The 21,630-nt window shown below is 44.2% G+C and overlaps 1 protein-coding gene across 2 annotated transcripts in view; it reads left to right on the top strand.

Annotated features, from left to right (window-relative positions):
* Window positions 1-1,098: 1,098 nt before the first annotated feature.
* The window catches only part of ARTN (artemin), a 77,575-nt gene continuing 57,043 nt past the window's right edge, over window positions 1,099-21,630 (top strand). The window contains exons 1-2 of one of the 2 annotated variants that reach the window (XM_033915297.1): window positions 1,099-1,220; window positions 3,940-3,970. The gene's annotated coding sequence lies outside the window, so the exon portion shown is untranslated. The remainder of the gene's footprint in view (window positions 1,221-3,939; window positions 3,971-21,630) is intronic. The other variant, XM_033915298.1, reaches the window with a different exon arrangement.

Here is a 21,630-nt window from a genome sequence, read left to right as displayed (position 1 = left end):
ATTGGCTGGCCCAGAACTTCCTCTCTGATGTCAGAATTGACGTTGGGGAGAGGAATGCTGGTCTGATGCTTCTGCAGGGAGAGCTTGCGGCGGTGTTGGGGGACGTCAGGGAGAGGAAGGCTGATTGGCCGGGAGATAGGGATGGCAACATGAGTCTATCACGGAGCCCAGGATATGCTCCGCGATCGACTCGCGTTGCTTTCCCGAACTACCAGTCGATCGTGATCGACGTATTGGGCACCCCTGGTGTAGGGGGTATGCTGGTGGGGAGAGTGGGGGGGATGGGATATAGGAGTGGGTATTTGCTGATTATTTTGATCAATTTATTTAATACACACTGTCCTATTTTATTACAGCATTCCTTTTCTTTTCTATTTTTTTATATTATTTAACTGATGTGTAAACTGCTTAAATATACATTGTATAACAGGTGGAATAAAGTACTGAATAAACCATAAAGCATTGCACAATCTGACAAAGAAGGCAAGGTAAACAAAAATCAGAGCACCCTTGCCAAGCATGGAAAAGTGCCCAAGCCTCTGGGCAACCTTTTCCAACTGAGAAAGGAAACATCAGAGGCAGTAGATATGTATAAAAATCACACAGTCAGAGGGCATGATTTCTAGAGGAATCACAGGAGCAGAGAAGGTCTTCTATAAGATATTTTCTGTTCTGTTGTGTTGTGTGTATTGTGGCAGGGAAAATTCTGGGTGCACACTAAGCGCACAGGGCAAAACCAAATCTGAAGGAGGCAGTGCCTGCTCCAGTACAGCAATCCAGAATTAACAAACCAGTGCCCAAACCCAGATGTAGTAAGGTTGTTTCCTCTAAGCCAGAATAGTCACTGGAAAGAAGGTTTCCTGATACTAATGCCTATTTACCCTTCCATAAACAAACTTCCAGTGTTTTAAAGAAGGGGGAAGAAACCCAGTTATCCTAAAAAAAACATTAAGCAAAGGAACAGTGTAGGGAATGAAACATATTCTCCTAATCAACAGGCTGTGTTAGGCAAAACTCCAAGTCCCAGAGTTCCCCAGCCAATAGGGAGATCATATAAACATGGTGGGGTAGTTAAACAACTCAAGGTTCAGAGTGAGAGGGGAGGAGGGAGTTGCACAAGCCATTTTGAGGGAAGGAGGCTAGGAAGCAAGCCCAATCTAGTCCCAAGAACCAACTAACTGGATTGGCAAAGGGAGTACAGATTTCCTTGGAACCAGGAGGTGAACTATCTAGAAAGAGATGGTCTAAGATCACCCATCCATTTATTCAGAGGGAAATCCTGATGTGTTTGAGGATAGTGAGGTTTACCCTGAAGGTCTATCTGGGACTCAAGTGCTGCATGAAAGTGAATGACAATACGGCCATGAGTGTTCTTACTTAAAAGTTGCAGTGCAGTAATGTGAAGTAGAAGTGCATATGGCAGTATGTGAAGTTTCAAGCAGAGATTTGCTTGATTTATTTGAGATTGTGATAACAAACTTTTAAACTGTCTTATATAGAGAAGACTTGTGCAAACCAGCAGTAGTAGCAAAGAGAAGGAAACAGTACCAAAGCTTGGTGAACTGGATCCAAGGCAGATACTAAGAAAATACTAATCCTTGAAGGGGAATTGGGAGGGATTGATACAACCAATCATATAGGGTACAACCAATCATATTGATACAACCAATCATATTTGTTTCCTCTTCGCTGGGCTTAAGAGTTGCCTGAGCTCAGTGGTACATAGTTCAAGGTTATACAGGCATTGTCTGGTATTGACTGAGAAGCGTAAATGAAGAGATGAAACTGTTTGCATGGTGAAAGGTTGAGGTGTACCTTAGACCTAGGCTCTCCAAGGCCTTAACCTAAAACAATAGTATGTTTTGAAGAAATATTGATGAAGAAAGTGAACTGTTTCTGAACAGAGAGACAAATCCCTCTAAGGAGAAAGCTTTTGGATTCACTAATTGATAACCAGAAAACCTTATTTTTATTTTAAGCACCAGAAGAATGTATTTATGCTAAAGGCATTGCTGTAAATGGCAGAGGAGAACTCTGACCAGAAATAAATCTTTACTTAAAAAAATATATATTTTTATTCATTTTAAAACCAAAAATAAGTGCAACATATTATACATACTTATGACAAATACATATATCATCCCCCCATTTCTACATATCCAACAATTGCACTCAAATTAAAAGTATCTCTCCCCCCCCCAGATGTGTATGATCAAAGGGCAAAATCACCAATCACTCCTTACAGAATTTTGTCAATGGCTCCCAAACATCCATAAATTTTCTATAATGTCCCTGTTGTATGGCCATCATACGTTCCATTTTAAAAGTATGACATAGAGATTCCCACCAAAAAGTATAATTTAACTGTCCCCCCCTTGAAGGCCTGTCCGCCCCTTGAAGGTCTGCACCCCCTTGAAGGTCTGCACCCCCCACCGAAGGCCTGCACCCCCCCAAAAGCCTGTCCCCCTCTTGAAGGCCTGTCCCTCCCCTTGTAGCTTGTCCCCCCCTTGTAGGCCTGTCCCCCCTTGAAGGCCTGCCTGCCTGTCCCCCTCTTGAAGGCCTGCCCCCCCTTGAAGGCCTGCACCCCCTTGAAGGTCTGCACCCCCCCGAAGGCCTGCACCCCCCCTTGAAGGCCTGCACTCCCTTGAAGGTCTGCACCCCCCCAAAGGCCTGTCCCCCCCTTGAAGGCCTGTCCCACCCCCTTGTAGGCCTGTCCCCCCCTTGTAGGCCTGTCCCCCCCTTGAAGGCCTGCCTGCCTTTCCCCCCTTGAAGGCCTGTCCCCCCCCTTGAAGGCCTGCACCCCCTTAAAGGTCTGCACCCCCCCCAAAGGCCTACACCCCCCCAAAGGCCTGCACCCCCCCCAAAGGCCTGCACCCCCCCGAAGGCCTGTCCCACCCCCTTGTAGGCCTGTCCTACCCCCTTGTAGGCCTGTCCCCCCCTTGAAGACCTGCCTACCCCCCCTTGAAGGCCTGCCTGCCCCCCCTTGAAGGCCTGTCCCTCCCCCTTGAAGGCCTGCACCCCTTGAAGGCCTGCACACCCCTCCCGAAGGCCTGTCCCCCCCCCCTTGAAGGCCTGCCTGCCTGCCTGTCACTCCCTCCCCCTTGAAAGCCTGCCTGCCTTACCGCCCGCCCCACCCTGAAGACCTGATGCCCCGACCCACCCCCAAGGACAGCTCGCCCCCCTGGCCTCCCCGCACCACCTATGAAGCAGCCGCAGCAGGATCGCAAAGTTTGCGATCCCTGCGCTGCTTAGGCGCCGCTTCCTGCGCCGCGATCCCACCCCTCCTCTGACGTCAGAGGAGGGGCGGGACCGCGGCACAGGAAGCAGCGCCCAAGCAGCTCAGGGATCGCTGACGTTGCGATCCTGCTGCGGGCTGCTTCACAGGTGGTGCAGGAAGGTCAGTGGGGCGAGCGGTCCTTCGGGGGTGGGGAGGACTGAATGGCAAGGCCGGGAGCACCCCCTCAGGGCTGGCACCCGGGGCGCACCGCCCCCCCCCCCCTTGGTACGCCACTGCGTTTGTCCAATATATCATTTAAATTGCATTTTTCAAAGAGCAAGTTTCTCTTTTGCTTGCCTTTATCCCAATCTATTACTGTGCCTTCAATAGTTAAGGCACTGATAGAGCAGTGATTACATTTTGTAAAACCTTGATTATCTTGTGTTGTTTTTTCTCCCCATACATCTGCCTTACATAATTTGTCTGACAGATTTTGATTTCTTGCAAATGACAGCTTGCATTGTGTCTGATGAAGAAATTTCATGTGACAATATAATATATTTTAGAGGTGGTTGTTCATTCATTCTGTTCCGAGATTGTAGCAGCATCTCCCTGTCATTATAAAGGGCCCATTTATGACCACTTTCTTAGGGTATCCCCTATGTTTAAATTTTTCTTTAAGGTCCACTGCTTTATTCTTATACAGTTCTCTATTTTCACAGATCCGTCTAAATCGGAAAATCTGGGATACAGGTAAACTATCCTTAAGTTGTACAGGGTGCATACTTTGGTAGCTCAAGAACATGTTACAATCGGTGGGTTTTGAGTATACCAAAAAAGGAAGTTGTTGGAGATGGTAGGCAAAATCAAATTTAATAGATGAATGACATCTGTTGTTCCTGTCCAGATTACAAAAATAATGTCTATGTAGCAAAACCAGCATTTGGCAGGATATACCCAACGCTCCTCATATTCTGCCATAAACAAATTGGCCATTGAAGGGGCAAATGAAGCATCCATTGCTACTCCTGGTACTTGGCCATAGATCGTGCCATCAAAGATGAAATGATTATTTTTCAGTTATAGTTGCTAATTTCATCAAAAAATCCGTGGGGACCCGCCATGGTCTATGAGGGCCTCATCTTGCATGCCAGCTAAGTTTTTCTGATCTGATTAGAGAGGTTTCCGGGGTGGGGCCAGACTGAAGATTTATAAAACACACATATGGAAAGCAGGAAATGTCTGCATGTCTTAAGGTGTGCTGGTATTTTCTCTGGAGGAAAGTATGTGTATACTTATACCTGCAATCTCCTCTGGCTTTTGTTTATTTTGGCTTCTCTGATTCTTGGCACCCATGGAAAGGAATTTTTGGACAAGGCTTGTTTCCTCTTGACAGGAAGTTTGTACAGGTTTCAGCACAGACAGTGAATAGCTCAGATAGACCAGTCGTGCTGAATAAAGATCTAGAGATGGGTTTACATGACATACATTGAAACTTTAAGGGTGGTCCAGCACTGGATGTGAGGTGACAGGAGCTGGTACCTAATCTGAAGAATGAATAAATGTGTGCCAACTCTTTCTATAATCCTAAAATAGCTATTGAAAAAGACATTGTACGACTTATAACAGACAAGGTCCTTGGTATCAGTTTGTTTATAAATGTTAACTCATTGCTTTCTTATTAACTTTGGAATCACAGTTCAGCCAACACAGCAAAATCAATCAATTTGTCATGCATCCACTACAATGAACCTCAGAGTTCAAATATTCAAAATACTATCTCAACAAACATCTTTGGGGTAGGAAAAAGCCTCAGAGTTTAGAACAGGCTGTCCTTATTCATTGGTTGGAAAAAAAAAAACCCAAATACCTCCCCTCAGTATCTGTTTAACGTACATTACTATGCAATACTTTTATTCAAAACCCACAGAAACATTTTACAAATGTATAAGTTGCAAAAATTCATTCAATCAAATTAACTAAAAAGCCTCTGATGCAAGCATTCCAACGTGGTCAGTGTTTCATAGTAGTCTGAGCTGCTGCATCAGGGATTCTTGTAGCTAAAGCAACACACTTTCTTAAAAAAAAAAAAAAAAAAATCACACAACATAAAAGCTTCACAGTAGCATCATAAGACAATAGAGGAGAACATATTAGATTTATAATGTCTTGAGATTCCAACCTGTAACAACATTACCAAATTACAACTTAGCCATCCCTTCCTCCCCATTTACCCGTACTTTACCTTCCCTTAAAAACACTTATTATACCCAGCAAACATAACTTGCAGGAAACATACCATGGATAACATATCATAGCTCTTGCATATAAAAGAAGTCGTTGACAAGATAGAATCATAAAAACATGATGGCAGATAAAGGCCAAATGGCCCATCCAGTCTGCCCATCCACAGTAACCAATATCTCTTTCTCTGTCTGAGAGATCCCACATGCCTATCCCAGGCCCTTTTGAATTCAGATACAGTCTCTGTCTCCACCACCTCTTCTGGGAGACTGTTCCATGTATCTACCACCCTTTCTGTAAAATAGTATCTCCTTAGATTACTCCGGAGTCTATCACCTCTTAATTTCATCCTATGCCCTCTCATTGCAGAGTTTCCTTTCTAATGAGACTCGACTCATGCGCATTTAAGAACATAAGAACATAAGCAATGCCTCTGCTGGGTCAGACCTGAGGTCCATCGTGCCCAGCAGTCCGCTCACGCGGCGGCCCAACAGGTCCAGGACCTGTGCAGTAATCCTCTATCTATACCCCTCTATCCCCTTTTCCAGCAGAAAATTGTCCAATCCCAGTACCATACTCTGCCCTATTACGCTCTCTGGAAGCGCATTCCAGGTGTCCACCACACATTGGGTAAAGAAAAACTTCCTAGCATTCGTTTTGAATCTGTCCCCTTTCAACTTTTCCGAATGCCCTTTTGTTCTCTTATTTTTCGAAAGTTTGAAGAATCTGTCCCTCTCTACTTTCTCTATGCCCTTCATGATCTTGTAAGTCTCTATCATATCCCCTCTAAGTCTCCTCTTCTCCAGGGAAAAGAGACCCAGTTTCTCCAATCTCTCAGCATATGAAAGGTTTATCAGACGCGTCGCTCTCCTCTGAACCCTCTTGAGTAACGCCATGTCCTTCTTAAAGTACAGCGACCAATATTGGATGCAGTACTCCTGATGTGGACGCACCATCGCCGATACAACGGCAGGATAACTTCTTTCGTTCTGGTTATAATACCCTTCTTGATTATGCCTAGCATTCTGTTTGCCTTCTTAGCGGCCGCTGCGCACTGTGCCGTCGGCTTCATTATCATGTCCACCATTACCCCCAAGTCCCTTTCTTGGGTACTCTCATTTAATAATATCCCTCCCATTGTATAGTTGTACCTCGGGTTTCTGTTTCCCACATGTAATACTTTACATTTACATTATAAAGGAATTTAAATGTCTCTATCATATCTCCCCTCTTCTGCCTTTCCTCCAAAGTATACAGATTTAGATCTTTAAGTCTGTCCCCATATACCAAAGCCCCATATATAGGGGCATCAATACCTCCTTTTTCCTACTGGCCATACTTCTTCCTATGCAACCTAGCATTCCAGCTTTCGCCATCACCTTTCCCAACCAGACAACAATTCCTTGACGTAATCCCCCATCCATTCAAAGTTAGTTTTTTACAAGTCTAGAACCTTTACTTTTGAATGAGCCCTCTCTATAGCCATCTTAATATTAAACCGTACCATGCAGTGATCTCTGGATGCCAAATGATCACCCACTGTAACATCAAAAACACTTTCCCTGTTTGTAAGTACTAAGTCCAGTATGACCCCATCCCGTGTGGGTTCCATTACCAACTGCTGGAACAGTTCTCCTTGTAGAGAATCCAGGATCTCCCTACTTCTAGAAAACCCCGCAGTACGAGATATCCCAATCAACATCCGGCATGTTAAAATCACCTATTAATAAAAGTTCCCCTTTTCTAGATATACAGTAAAACCTTGGATTGCAAGTAACTTGGTTTGCAAGTGTTTTGCAAGACAAGCAAAACATTTTATTAAATTTTAACTTGATATACAACCAATATCTTGTAAACCACATCACAACTGAGACAATGGTTCTCTCTCCGACACTGCAAGAGTGTAGTGACTGTTCTAAACAAGCAAAGTCTTGCAATATGAGTACATACAGTATACACACGTCACATCATCACAATTGAGCCGATGGTTCTTCTCTCTCTGATGCTGCAGGAGTGTAGTGACTGTTTTAAATGAGCAAGGTCTTGCAATACAAGTATGTATAGTACTTTGTATTAAAGTTTTGGGGTTGTGGAACGAATTGTCTGAGTTTCCATTATTTCCGATGGGGAAATTTGCTTTGATATACAAGTGCTTTGGATCACAAGCATGCTTCTGGAATGAATTACATTACATTACATTACATTACATTAGTGATTTTTATTCCGCTTGTGCCTTGCGGTTCAAAGCGGATTACATAAGAAGAGAGCTGGACATTTCCAGGAGGGTACATGACATTGGAGAATACAGATTGATGGTATAGACCACAGGTGTCAAAGTCGGTCCTCGAGGGCCAGAATCCAGTCGGGTTTTCAGGATTTCCCCAATGAATCTGCATGAGATCTATTTGCATGCACTGCTTTCAATGCATATTCATTGGGGAAATCCAGAAAACCCGACTGGATTCCGGCCCTCGAGGAGGGACTTTGACACCCCTGGTATAGACTTAATGACAGAGTGAGTGTGTAGACATAATAACAATGGAAGATAAATCAGGTTACATTACTATACATATCAAATATTCTGTTTCCATACGTTGGTAGGTAATCGGTTTCGGTAGGGTGAATTAGGTTCCAGGTATTTTTTTATTTATTTATTATTTTTTTATATGTATTTTTTGTCGATTGATGGTATGGTGCCAGGGAGTGAGCAAACCTGGTTGGTGGAAGAGGAGAGGGAGATTAGGTAGATTGTAAATACTTTTTGAAGAGCAGCGTTTTGATTTCTTTACGGAATGCTTTGAAGTCAGATGTTGAGGTTAACAATCTAGTGATGGAGGGTTCGAGTTTTGCTGCATGCGTTGAGTGACATTGAGTGGTGGGTATGAGAATGGTGTCAGTGTTCTTCTTATTCTGGGTGGAAGGTTACGGTTTAGGCGATCGTTTAGATAGGCAGGTGCAGTACCGTTGAAAACTTTGAAGATTAGACAGTACAGTTTGAATTGAATTCTGGCTTTAATCGGTAGCCAATGTGAGTCTAGGTAGGCGTTGGTGATGTGGTCATATTTTCCGAGGGAGTAGATTAGTCTGAGAGCTGTGTTCTGAACGGTCTGTAGTTTTTTGATCATGTTTGTAGGGCATGGTAGATATAGGATATTGCAGTAGTCCACAAGACCTAGTACCAGGGATTGTACAATGATTCTGTAGTGTTCTTTGTCAAAGAATTTCCTTATTTTTCTTAGGTTGCGCATTGTGAAGAATGCTTTTTGGGTAGTTTTGTTGATTTGAGTCTGCATAGTGCAGCATCTGTCTATCAGCACTCCCAGGATTTTGAGGGAGGTTTGGATTGGGTATTTGATTGCTTTAATTTCCAGGTCTGTTATGGATGGGTTTTTGTCTGTTTCGAGCATTAAGAATTTGGTTTTGTCCGAGTTTAGTTTTAATTTGTGGTTTGTCATCCATTTTTCTACTTCGTTCAGTATTGTTTCCAGGTGTCCTGTTGAGGTGTGGTCTTGGGTTTCGAAGGGGAGGAGAATAGTTATGTCGTCTGCGTAGCTGAATGATGTTACTTTTAGGTTGTCAAGAGTGGTACCAAGGGAGGAGATGTAGAGATTGAATAGAATGGGTGAAAGTGGAGATCCCTGCGGGACTCCGCGTGGATTTGACCATGGGTTAGATTTCATATCGTTTATCTTAACTCTGTACGTTCTTGTTTTAAGGAATCCTTGGAACCAGTTGTAAACCACCCCTGAGATCCCTATTGCATCAAGTATCTGGAGTAGTATGGTATGATCAACTAGATCAAAGGCAGCGGAAAGATCTAGTTGGATAATTAGGATCCTGTGTCCTTTACTGAGGTGTTGTCGGGCTATGTCCAGTAGTGTTGCTAGTAGTGTTTCCGTGCTGTGGTAAGATCTAAATCCTGATTGAGATGAGTGAAGTATATTGTGGTCAGCTAGGTAGTTGGTGAGGTATTGAGCCACAAGTCCTTCAATCAGCTTGACATATAATGGGATCGAAGCGATAGGTCTATAGTTGGTAGGTGTGTCTACTGGACCTTTTTGGTCTTTCAGTAAGGGTGTGATTATGATCTCTCCAAGATCTTGTGGAAATTGGCCTTCTATGAGAGTGCTTTGTATCCACTGCGTGAGGCTGGTTTTGAATTTATGGGAGGCATTTGTGAGTAGATACGATGGGCAGTAGTTCAAGTCGCATGAGGTGTGGCTGTATTTTTTATATAGTCGGTTCAAATCAGGCCATTGTAGAGTTGGGAAGGTGGTCCATGTTCTGTCTGCAGTTATGGCTTCTTCCATTGTGGGGGTTGTTATTAACTCGTCGAGTGTGGTGGTTGAGTTGTTGAAGGTTGTTCTGTTTTTGATGATCTTGAGTTTGAAATGGTCTGCTAATTGGTGAGCTGTTGGTGTTTTATTGCCTTGAGTGGCAAGGAATGGGTTTGTGTCCGTAAGTTTTTTTACTAAGTTGAAGAGTGTTTTTGTGTCGGAGTTGTTTGTGCCAATTAGTTTAGTGTAGTATGTTTTGCGCTTTTCCTTAAGTTTGATGTTATATAGTTTGATTTGGGTTCTCCAAGCGGATTTGGTTTGGTCATTTCTCTTTTTTCTCCAAGATCTTTCAAGTTGCCTGCAATGCCTTTTTAGTAGGTGGAGTTTGGAGTCGAACCACTTGTCTGAGGGTCTGCAGGTTCTGTGTTTGGTTTTTTCTGGGGCTAGCTCGTTCAAGGTTGCTTCACTTAGGGTGCGCCAGTGTTTTATGAAGTCCGTAGGGTCAGTGGGGTCGATTGCAGGGTCCACTTTTTCCCAGAATGTGGCTGGTTCAATTTTCTGTCTAGATTTGAAGGTTGTTTTTTGGGGCATAGGTTTTATGTTATTTTGAGGCCAGTTGATTGTGAAGGTGTATTTGTGGTGGTCTGACCAAAGAGAAGGATGCCAGGTACCATTGGTGATGTGAATATTTGGTGTGTGGAGGTTATGAGGCGTGAATGCTGCTATATCCAGTTGGTGGCCTTTTTCATGTGTGGGTTCCGGATTGAGGATCTGGTAGGATAAGGCGTCGAGGTATGAGAGTATTTCGTTTGCTTGTTTGGATGTGTGGTCTTCGAGGTGGAGATTGATGTCTCCTAGGAGCAAGTTGTATGTGGAGGATAGAGAGTTCTGGAATAAGAATTATGCGTGCAAACCAAGGTTTGACTGCATTCTGAATGTCTACTATTAAATCTCTATCTACTTCTTCTGTCTGTGAAGGAGGCCTGTACACCAATGTAATTATATTCACCATTCCCTTTTTCCAAATTGATCCACAGTGCCTCTTCCTTGCCTTGCAGATCCTGCAATTGTGTGGCTTTAATATGATCTTTAGCATCTAACGCTACTCCCCCTCCGTTTCTTCCTACCCTGTCTTTCCTGAACAGATTATAGCCCAATATAACTACATCCATGAACCACGTCTCCATGATCGCCACTATATCCAACTCATCTTCTTCCATCACAGTTTCTAGATCTAGAATATTGTTTCCCATACTTTGATCATTAGTATATACTGCTTTGCAGACATTGCCCCCTTTTCCCGGCCATGGGGCAGAGCTAAATTTACCCAAGGAGACAGTGTATGGCACAGTGGTTAGAACTACAGCCTCAGCACCCTGGGTTCAAATCCCACGCTGCTCCTTGTGACCGTGGGCAAGTCACTTAATGCCAGGTGCATTAGATAGAGAGTGTGAGCTCACTGGGACAGATAGGGAAAAATGCTTGAGCACCTGAATATACACCACTTAGGCTATAAGTGGTATATAAATACTCAAAATAAATAAAATGATACCATCTCAGCACTCTCCCTGCCATTGCTATTGCTTTTAGCTCTTCCACCAGCCTCCCATGATTTGTTGTCAGATCCAACAAAATAACAATTGTATTTCCCACCCCCCTTTCCAAAATCTTGAGAATAGTCTCTATGAGTTGGTTTCTGTATTGTGGTTTGTGTGAAATCATCCAGAATATTTTTCTTATCCATCCAGGAAAGGAGAATGTTTATTTCACGAGTGCTTCCCAGTGGGAAGAGTCAGGGGACTTTCTCTGATCTCATCATTCACAATCTGAAACACAGATTAAAAACCAACACCAAAGATAATGAGACAAGGGAATAATAACACTGCCCCCCCCAAAAACAGAAGATAAAGAATCTAAAATTCTGTGTTACAACATTTCAAAATAAAATTTCCAGAAAGTAAAAAATCATACACAGCTGTTCATAGTGTATTAATCAGGCTTATCCAAGGTTGTTTGTATGAAGGACTTCATAATATGCTTTATAGAGGGGAGAAAACCCCTCCAAAGTCCTTTCTTGCTTGAAAAGTAATCTGTGTCTTTGCCTTCCTATGTTGAAGTCTATTTCTAATTTGATGAAGTTTAGTCCATACGGTTTCCCCTGCTTTGGCCTTGTACTATGACCATGCTCTCTAGTCTGGATTTGAAGGCCCTGCTTTGGCCCTTTAAATCCTTGGTTTCCCCGGTGCCTTCTTAATAAGAGTTGGTTATTATAGTTGCTGATTTTTCCATATTGTGCCAGCCTCTCAGTAACCGCATTTAAATTTTAATGGCCATAGTCACCTCTTTATTGTAGGGGAGTGGCTGCTGCATAGAGACTGCTGGAAAATCAGTAAGAACAGGTTTGTAAACTCTCACCCACACCCCTGCAGCTTTTGCGTAGAGAGAGCCAGATCTACTAACAGCTAAGTTATTTTTGGCTACATTTATATATACTGTATATATATATCTCATTACTTGGCAGTGTTTGCTTTTAAACTGTCTGCAGACTATTTTTACCTGTGTTGTTCTTGTAAATGTTGTATATTGCTTAAATATTTTTTTCAGCCTATACCTTTTTAAAGACAAAATAAGAAATTTCTGCCTTCTTTGCTTGCTCCAGAAGTTATATGTGCCTCTGTGGCTTCCTATGTTAAAATCTTGCCTATAAGATTTGGAAAATCTGTAGCTTCTTTATGTAAAGCCACTGCAAGAGAAAGGAAAGGGACCATCTTGGAAAGAGGAGATGGCATTTCTGTCTAAAGATCCCTGACTCAAATAGAGGGGGATGTGGATGGAGATCTGATCAAAGCAGTGAAAGAAAGGAAGTGTTACTAGGAGACTTTACTCTGCTGGATGTGAATTACGGTATCCCACCTGCAGAATCAGAAAGGAGAAAAATCATGGATGCCTCAAGAGGCTCTGCTCTGACAAATGATGATAGAACACACCAGGGAAGAAGGAGTGACACAAGATTTAATATTCGGCATGTCTAATGTTTGGGCGAGTGCCTACTTAAATACCAGTTACCGTCAGAGAGAGGAGGACAGACAAAGTTCAGATTCCTGAATTTCAGAAATGGTGACTTTCACCAAATGGGAGGATGCGAATGAGGGAAATGGAAGAACAATGGGCTAAACTATAATAAGGTACAAGAATGAGCAGGTCTGAGGTATCATAGCCTTTTTTGCTCCTCTGGTCCACCATATGCTTTCTTTCGTCTTTTCTTTGGGTTTTGACACATGGTTTTCAGTCTGCATGAATTTGGCTGATGCTAATACAACTTCTTCAGTTCCGGTTTTCTAGGGAAACTGTCCCCCTTCTATGGAATAGGTATTTGGTCCCGTGTCCTAGGCCTCCCCCATATTCCTTGAAGTGGGATTTAATTAACTGTAGATCTCTTAGATCTACAGCTCCTTCTATGTAGGAAATTCTCTCTCTTCAAAACGTTTGGCTCAAATCAGGTGAAGCTTCTCATTTGCATGCATGTCTCCCTTCTCTGTCCATAGGGGTAGCAGCTTAGCTTGTTCAATTACCAGCCACAATTTTTCTTTATTCTGACCTTCTGGTTCCCCTAGTTATTTATTCATTTTCTAGTCCGTGCTCCCCAGGACCCCTGAACGGGTTACAAAGATACATCCACATTAGTTTGAATACATTAGACTGTGAATGGACAACGGTCAGGAGGGATCACTAGATAATGTACAGGGTTAATAGGTACATCTGTATTAGTCCAAATAATACTACTATTAATTATTACTAGAACACTGTCACTGTCTGCTGATAGATCAGAACACTTATATCAAGATCTAGCTAATGTGGTCTCTAAATTCTCCAGTTTAGTTATTTGGGGGAATATAGTCTACTTGTGAACAATCCCCTTAGGCGCCAGGATGAATCATTTCCTCAGTAAAGGAATTACAGTTGGTCCAATTCGTTTTGGCACTCACTCATATAACTGGAAATTCTTTAGACTCATTCTGTCCTCCTTGACTACTTCTGTCTTAAGGTCTTTGTTTTCTTATGACCCAGTGCCGTGGTCCAACCACTTTGTTTTCTTTTTCCATGTTCTGCTCATATTCTACTGATTCAACAGTGACTTTACCAACATCCCAGGGACCCCAAAAAACTTTTAGACGTTTTGGGAAAATAGGCATCTCATCGTCCCCTCCTTTGCTTTCATTCTTCCCACATGACGTTCTGTCCCAATCACTGGAAGATCAATCAACTTCTTGGAATTCAGCTCTTTGTACTGCTCCCAACAACATGCATCCTCGCTCCCATTGGAATAAATACAGATGGTATCATGCAGGGCTTCAGCTTCTTAAGAGGCAACTTAGAAGGGTCGAATACCTCTGGCGCAAATGTCGTTCTTTGTCTACTTTGCAGAATTGTAAGGCTTGCAGTAAAACTTTCAATACTCAGTAAAAAAAAATAGGTAATTAAAACCTTTTACTCACGTATAATGTCTAACTCATGAATCCCTTAAAAGCATTATTTTTCATCCTTAAGACTGAAACTGACCCACTTTCCTCACAACTAACTTCTTCTTGTCCCAGCTCTGATGACTTAGCCATTGCTTTTTTTTTTTTTTTTAGCAAAAATAGATTCATTATGTACAACTTCCCATTCTCAACTGAAAATAGCTGTCCCTGATGAGCAACCATTGACCCCCCACAAGTTTTATTGGTACACTCGGTCTTCTTTCATTTTACCTTCACTCCTAGATCGCGTTCCTCCGTGGTCCTAACCAAGGTCTCACCATTTAGTACATAAGTTCTACGTGGTTTTCTCTTGCCCAAGTGCATTATCTTGCATTTTTTAGCATTGGCAGCTAGGCTTCAATGCTAAAAAATGCAAGATAATGCACTTGGGCAAGAGAAACCCGCGTAGAACTTATGTACTAAATGGTGAGACCTTGGTTAGGACCACGAAGGAACGCAATCTAGGAGTGATCATTAGCGAGGACATGAAAGTTGCCAATCAAGTGGAGAAGGCTTCCTCCAGGGCAAGACAAATGTTGGGGTGTATCCGCAGAAGTTTCGTCAGCAGGAGACCTGAAGTTATGATGCCGTTGTACAGAGCCATGGTGAGGCCACACTTGGAGTACTGTGTTCAGTTTTGGAGACCACACTACCGAAAGGACGTGCTGAGGATCGAGTCAGTTCAGCGAACGGCCACCAGGATGGTCATGGGGCTCAAGGATCTCACGTATGAAGAAAGACTAAAGAAATTGCGACTGTACTCACTCGAGGAAAGAAGAGAACGGGGAGATATGATTGAAACGTATAAATACATCACGGGACGCATCGAGTCAGAAGATGATATCTTCTGGCTCATGGGACCCTCGACCACCAGAGGGCATCCGCTGAAAATCAGGGGAGGGAAGTTTCATGTCGACTCTAGGAAGTACTTCTTCACCGAAAGAGTGGTGGATCATTGGAACAGACTCCCACTCCAGGTGATAAAGGCCAGCAGCGTGACGGATTTTAAGAAAAAATGGGATACTCTTGTGGGATCTTTAAGGGAGTAAATTCAGGGGGGGGATACTTGGAATGGGCAGACTTGGTGGCAGTGGCGTACCTAGGGTATGTGGCACCCGGGGCCCATCATTTTTTGACCCCCCCCCCCCCCATGGAAAAATTTTTTTTTTTTTTTTTTTTGCAATAACCATGAAATGGAATAAATGGTCAGAATAGAAACAGGCAGTGAAAATTTTCTTTTATTGAACCTCATTTATGTAACCATTATTCCAAACATAACATAACATAAATTATGTCTGAATTGTCATGACATCAGAAGTACATATGGAGTAGTTGCAGGTGATGCTTGGGACAGTTCTGATTATGTTAGTTTGGTTTTATGTGTTTTTTGAATAGAAGGGTTTTTATTTCTTTTTTTAAGGTTTTGTAGTTTGTGGTCGAGGTCAATAGGTTGTAGAGTTGGGGGTCAAGTGTTGCAGCTCGAATGGCTAGGAGGTTGTCGAACAGTTTTTTTCTTTTGACGTTTTTGGTTGGAGGGTGTGTGAATGGTGCGTGAGTTCTCCTATGTCTGTTTGAAGTGGATTGAATTATTTAGCTGAAGAAATTAGTTACCCCCCCATTCCACACACATTAATTCTCTTCCATTTTTGTTCCCATTATAAAAAAACACTGATAAGTTCCCAGGAAAAAAATACATTAAAATAAGAAGTGAAAACAAAGGCCCCTACAGATGAGAACATAACATAAGAATAGCCTAACTGGGTCACACCAATGGTCCATCATGCCCAGTAGCCCATTCTCATGGTAGCCAATAGTGCTGCCCGATTCAGAGAAAAATATTTCATTCGATTCGATTCACCCTGTTGAATCGATTTTTCGATTAGATTCACTGTTAATGACACCGCTTTTTAAGTTTAAACAAAGTATAACAATAAATTTCACAACAACAATAAATTTCACAAAGTACTTAAAAAAAAAAAATCACATTTTTCCATTAAAGCAGTTCTGGAGACATTTGCTTGAACAGTCTTTTTTCCCAGTCCATAAGCAAGCAATATGAAAAAGATTTCCTTAATTATCTACTCAAACATTTTTGCTATTTACTTTCATTGTACCTAGACTATTATTCAGTAGAAAAAATTTAGTTTGTTCAATCAAGCAGAACATTCACTCATAGAAGTCCAATGTCCACACAGGATTTGATTGAACAAACCATATTTTTTCTACTGAATAATAGTTTAGGTATACTGAATAGCAAAAATGTTAAAGCCACACAGAAAAGCAGTAAAAGTCAATAGGTTCTCCAAGTGGGAACAACCTGATGTCTCAGCACTTGAGGAAAAGACCACGTAATAATGTTTATAAGATAAATCATATAAATGATTATACTGAAGCAGGGTGTCCTCAGCGTGAGAGGTAAGCGAGAGGAGAGAATTCTCCAGTGCTTTACACAATAAGGCTCCTCTGCCTGCAGTGCACACCATCATAGGACACCTCAGGTGTGCTCAAATTAATCAATGTGATAAATTAAACAGTGATAAACAATTGGTCAATCACAAGAGTGCAAGATCAAACAGGTTGTTCCCACTTAGAGAACCTATTGACTTTACTGCTTTTCTGTGTGAGTAGATAATTAAGCAAATTTCTGATAGCCTACAGAACTGATTCTCACCTTCCATCCCCAGCCCCCAAGACTTACCAGACCCCCCCTGCCGATGCATTTACTTACTGCCTGAACTGGATATTAAATCGTGGGGAAGAGAGGAGAAATGCGGGGAAAGAGCCAGCCAAAACTAGTATTTGTTGCTGCTGAGTGCACCAATCCAGGGCAAGCAGACGCTTCCCCCATGTCTTAATAACAGACAATGGACTTTTCCTCCAGGAATTTGTCCAAACCTTTCTTAAAACCAGCTACGCTATCTACTTTTAACATAACTTCTGGCCACTTCATTTTTAAGCTTAGATCTTTCCTTCCAAACAGAGACCTTGCTAGATGTCAAATACAGCACAAGGTAACTTCACATGGACTTAACTGTGCAGGAAATGAATCTCCTCATACACCCACCATATAGTGCAAAAATGTGCAAAGGTCTGTTTTTTTCTTTCGATCACTACATAGCCTAATGCCACACAAGCAGCGCTGTTACAAACATATTCTGAAGGTCAATGCTAAGGTTGACAAAGTTTCCTTCCTTGGACCAGAAGGAGATACTGACAAACCACTGGAAGAGATTCTAAAACAACTACCCAGAAATAACACCCAAAGACCCACTCAGTGTGTGAACCAGTTGAGTGGAGTGGACTAACTGGGGGTGGAAATGGGCCCAGAGTTTGCTCAGCAGAATTTCCCAGACTACCTCTTCCTCTCAACACACTGACATGCTACCACCACCACCAACACTAGGAACACCTCACCGAGTATGCCAGCAATGCTTATAAACTTTATAAAACACATTATTATATTTTCTTATAAAGCATATATTTTAACTGAACTCAGCCTTGCCATTCACAAAAATAGAAAAGTTCCCATTTCAAGCTGTCTCATGTACACTTTTCAAATCTAACATATTGTAATCACAAAACAGAAAATAAAATTATTTTTTCTACCTTTTGTTCTCTGATCAATATTCAAATCTTGTTGGTCCCAGGCTCTTGTTGTCTTGCTTGCCAGGGTCTCCTTTCTCCGTGCTAACCATCCGTCTGCCATCTCTGTTCTCCCCTTCCGTTTCCCTTCCCTCTCCCGGAGATCTGGCATCTTTCCTTTTTTTTGTCTCCATCCACAGATCCACCTTTTCTCAACTCCCCACCACCCCAGGATCCACCATCTCTCCCTTTCTGTTCCCAACTATCCTCCTATCCAGTATCTCTATCCCCCCTCCACACCATCCCCTGTTTCCAAGTTCTCTCCCTTTCTGTTCCTTCCCTCCCTAAATCCCATTATGCACCATCTCTCTCCCACTCCTCTGTTTTTAGACCCATTATTTCTAACCCCCAAAGTCTGGCATATGCACGTATCTTTGAACCCCCCCTTCCCTCTCTCCCTCTGTGTACTTTTACACCAGGACCCCCCCCCCCCCGAAGGTCTGTCCCCCCTCAGAAGGGCTACACCCCACCCCTGAAGACCTGCACCCCCCGAAGGACTTTACCTCCCACCCGAAGGTCTGTCCCCCTCTGAAGGCCTAAACCCCACCCCTGAAGGCCTGCACCCTCCCCGAAGGATTGTACCCCCCACCCGAAGGTCTGTCCCCCCCTGAAGGCCTGCACCCATCCCGAAGGCCTGCACCCACCCTGAATGCCTGCACCCACCCCGAAGGCCTGCACCCACCCCGAAGGCCTGCACCCCCGAAGGCCTGTCCCCCCCCTTGAAGGCCTGACCCCCCCTTGAAGGCCTGCCTGCTTGTCCCCCCTTGAAGGCCTATCCCCCCTTAAAGGTCTGCCTGTCCCCCCCCCTTGTAGGCCTGCCCCCCCTTAAAGGTCTGCCTGTCCCACCCCCTTGTAGGCCTGTCCCCCCCTTGAAGGCCTGACCCCCCCTTGAAGGCCTGCCTGCTTGTCCCCCCTTGAAGGCCTGTCCCCCCCCTTGAAGGTTGGCACCCCCCCAAAGGCCTGCACCCCCTTGAAGGCCTGCCCCCCCCCCTTGTAGGCCTGTCCCCCCCTTGAAGGCCTGCCTGCTTGTCCCCCCTTGAAGGCCTGTCCCCCCCCTTGAAGGTTGGCACCCCCCCAAAGGCCTGCACCCCCTTGAAGGCCTGTCCCACCCCCTTGTAGGCCTGTCCCCCCCTTGAAGGCCTGCCTGTCTGTCCCCCCCTTGAAGGCCTGCACCCCCTTGAAGGTCTGCACCCCCCCCCCGAAGGCCTGCACCCCCCCGAAGGCCTGTCCCCCCACTTGAAGGCCTGCCTGCCTGTCCCCCCCTTGAAGGCCTGCCCCCCCTTGAAGGTCGGCACCCCCCCCTGAAGGCATGCACCCCCCCTGAAGGCCTGTCCCCCCTTGACGGCCTGTCCCCCCCCCTTGTAGGCCTGCACCCCCTTGTAGGCCTGTCCCCCCCCCCTTGTAGGCCTGTCCCCCCCTTGAAGGCCTGCCTGCCTGTCCCCCCCTTGAAGGCCTGCACCCCCTTGAAGGTCTGCACCCCCCCCCGAAGACCTGCACCCCCCCTTGAAGGCCTGCCTGCCTGCCTGTCACCCCCCCTCCCCCTTGAAAGTCTGCCTGCCCGCCCGCCCGCCCCACCCTGAAGGCCTGATGCCCCGACCCACCCCGAAGGACCATTCGCCCCCCTGGCCTCCCCGCACTACCTATGAAGCAGCCGCAGCAGGATCGCGACGTCAGCTATCTTTGCGCTGCTTAGGAGCTGCTTCCTGCGCCGGGCTACCTTAAGCTACTGCCCCCCCCACGCCCGAAGGACCGCTCGCCCCACTGACCTTCCAGCACACCTATGAAGCAGCCCGCAGCAGGATCGCGACGTCAGCAATCCCTCAGCTGCTTGGGCGCTGCTTCCTGCGCCGCGGTCCCGCCCCCTCCTCTGACGTCAGAGGAGGGACGGGACCGCGGCGCAGGAAGCAGCGCCCAAGCAGCTGAGGGATTGCTGACGTTGCGATCCTGCTGCGGGCTGCTTCATAGGTGTGCTGGAAGGTCAGTGGGGCGAGCGGTCCTTCGGGCGTGGGGGGGGACTGAGCGGCAAGGCCGGGAACACCCCCTCAGGGCTGGTACCCGGGGCGGCCCGCCCCCCCCGCCCCCCCCTAGGTACGCCACTGCTTGGTGGGCTATAGCCCTTTTCTGCCGCTTTTTTCTATGTTTCTATGTTTCTAAAGTTTTATCAAAAACTTTTGCCTTTATGAGGAAAATCACTGTTCCTCTTGAGTCATTCCTCAAAGTGAATAAATATACCAGTCCATGGTCTTTTGCCTTTGGCTCTTTCAGTGATTACAACTTGTTTATCAATTTCTACAATATCATCTACTTGGAAAACTGCTCTAGTCAAACCAATCTTGAAGCAATTGTCCCTTGATTCTTCAAATGCTATTAATTACCATCCAGTTTCCCAATTATGTTATCTTTCAAGACATATGAAGAAAATTGTATTTAATCAGCTTTTCTAACTTGTTTCTAACTTTTTAGAACATTCAAATATTCTTCACCCTAGACAGTCAAGTTTCAGTAAGGGTTTTAATACCGAAACAATGATCACCACATTACAAAGTGAATTACACTCACACTTTGATGCAGGTCAAATTACTTTAGCTGTCTCTTTAGATCAGTGTTTCTCAACTTCTTCAAGCTAAGTACCCCCTAAGTCTAACAAATATCAACCGAGTACCCCTGCCCAAGATCTGCCCCAGACCCCACCCCATAATAATAGTACTACTAATTGTAATGAAATTTTTCCATTCATTTTTTGTACACACAATATAATCTTATTAATTCATAATGATAACCACAAAATTTTTTTAAAAAAATACAACAACTCAAAGCACTCTGTATGCAGAGAAAATGTTAATTATCATTTATATTTGGGAGTTTTTTTCAAGGAGGTTAGAAAATTGGTTAAGACCTATTTGTTCAAAAATTTGTTACTTGATTGATGACCATGTCATATCTTATTGTATTTTTCACTATTTTTCTGTGTGCTTTGTATCATCACTGGAATGTCCAGTCCTCTTTATTCTGTGAACTGCCTAGAACTTTTTGGGTGTTGGCGGTATAGAAAAATAAAGTTATTATTATTATAAAGCAGATGACTTTAAAATATGCAATGTCACCTCGGTAACAACTATAGAAAAATATAGTGCAAAATAGCAGATATAAATTCTCAAAACTGATACATTTTGATCACTAAATTGAAAATAAAATCATTTTTCCTACCTATATTGTCTGGTGATTTCATGAGTCTCTGGTTGCATTTCCTTCTGACTGTGCATCCAATATTTCTTTCTTTCTGCCTCTTGCACGCTTCCTCTCTTCCGGACTTCATTCCCTTCCCCAACCAACATCTCTCTCTGTCCCTCCATGAGTCCAACTTTTCTTCCTCTCTCCTTCACCCCTATTGGCAACATGTCTCTCTCTCTCACTGTCCATCTGTCTTTCTCTTATTCCCTCCCTTGCAAAGTTAGACAGGAGAGAGAGAGATCGATCCAGGGTGCATCTCTCCCACCTCCTCTACTGCCACATCCAACATTTCTTCCTCTCTCATCCCCCGGACCATGTGCATTTTTCACCACTGCCCACCAGCCCCATGTCCATTTCTCCTTCTATCACCCCTCTCCCTCACAATGCCAAATCTCGCCCTCCATCATTATGTCCAACATTCCTCCCCCTTGCATCCCCTTCAATCTACCCTCTCCACCACCATATCCAACATTTCTCTCTCATCCCTCTATTCCCCATG

The sequence above is a fragment of the Geotrypetes seraphini genome, chromosome 12 (assembly GCF_902459505.1).
Source record: "Geotrypetes seraphini chromosome 12, aGeoSer1.1, whole genome shotgun sequence".
Classification (NCBI taxonomy): domain Eukaryota; kingdom Metazoa; phylum Chordata; class Amphibia; order Gymnophiona; family Dermophiidae; genus Geotrypetes; species Geotrypetes seraphini.
This window is presented reverse-complemented; position numbering and strand designations above follow the sequence as displayed.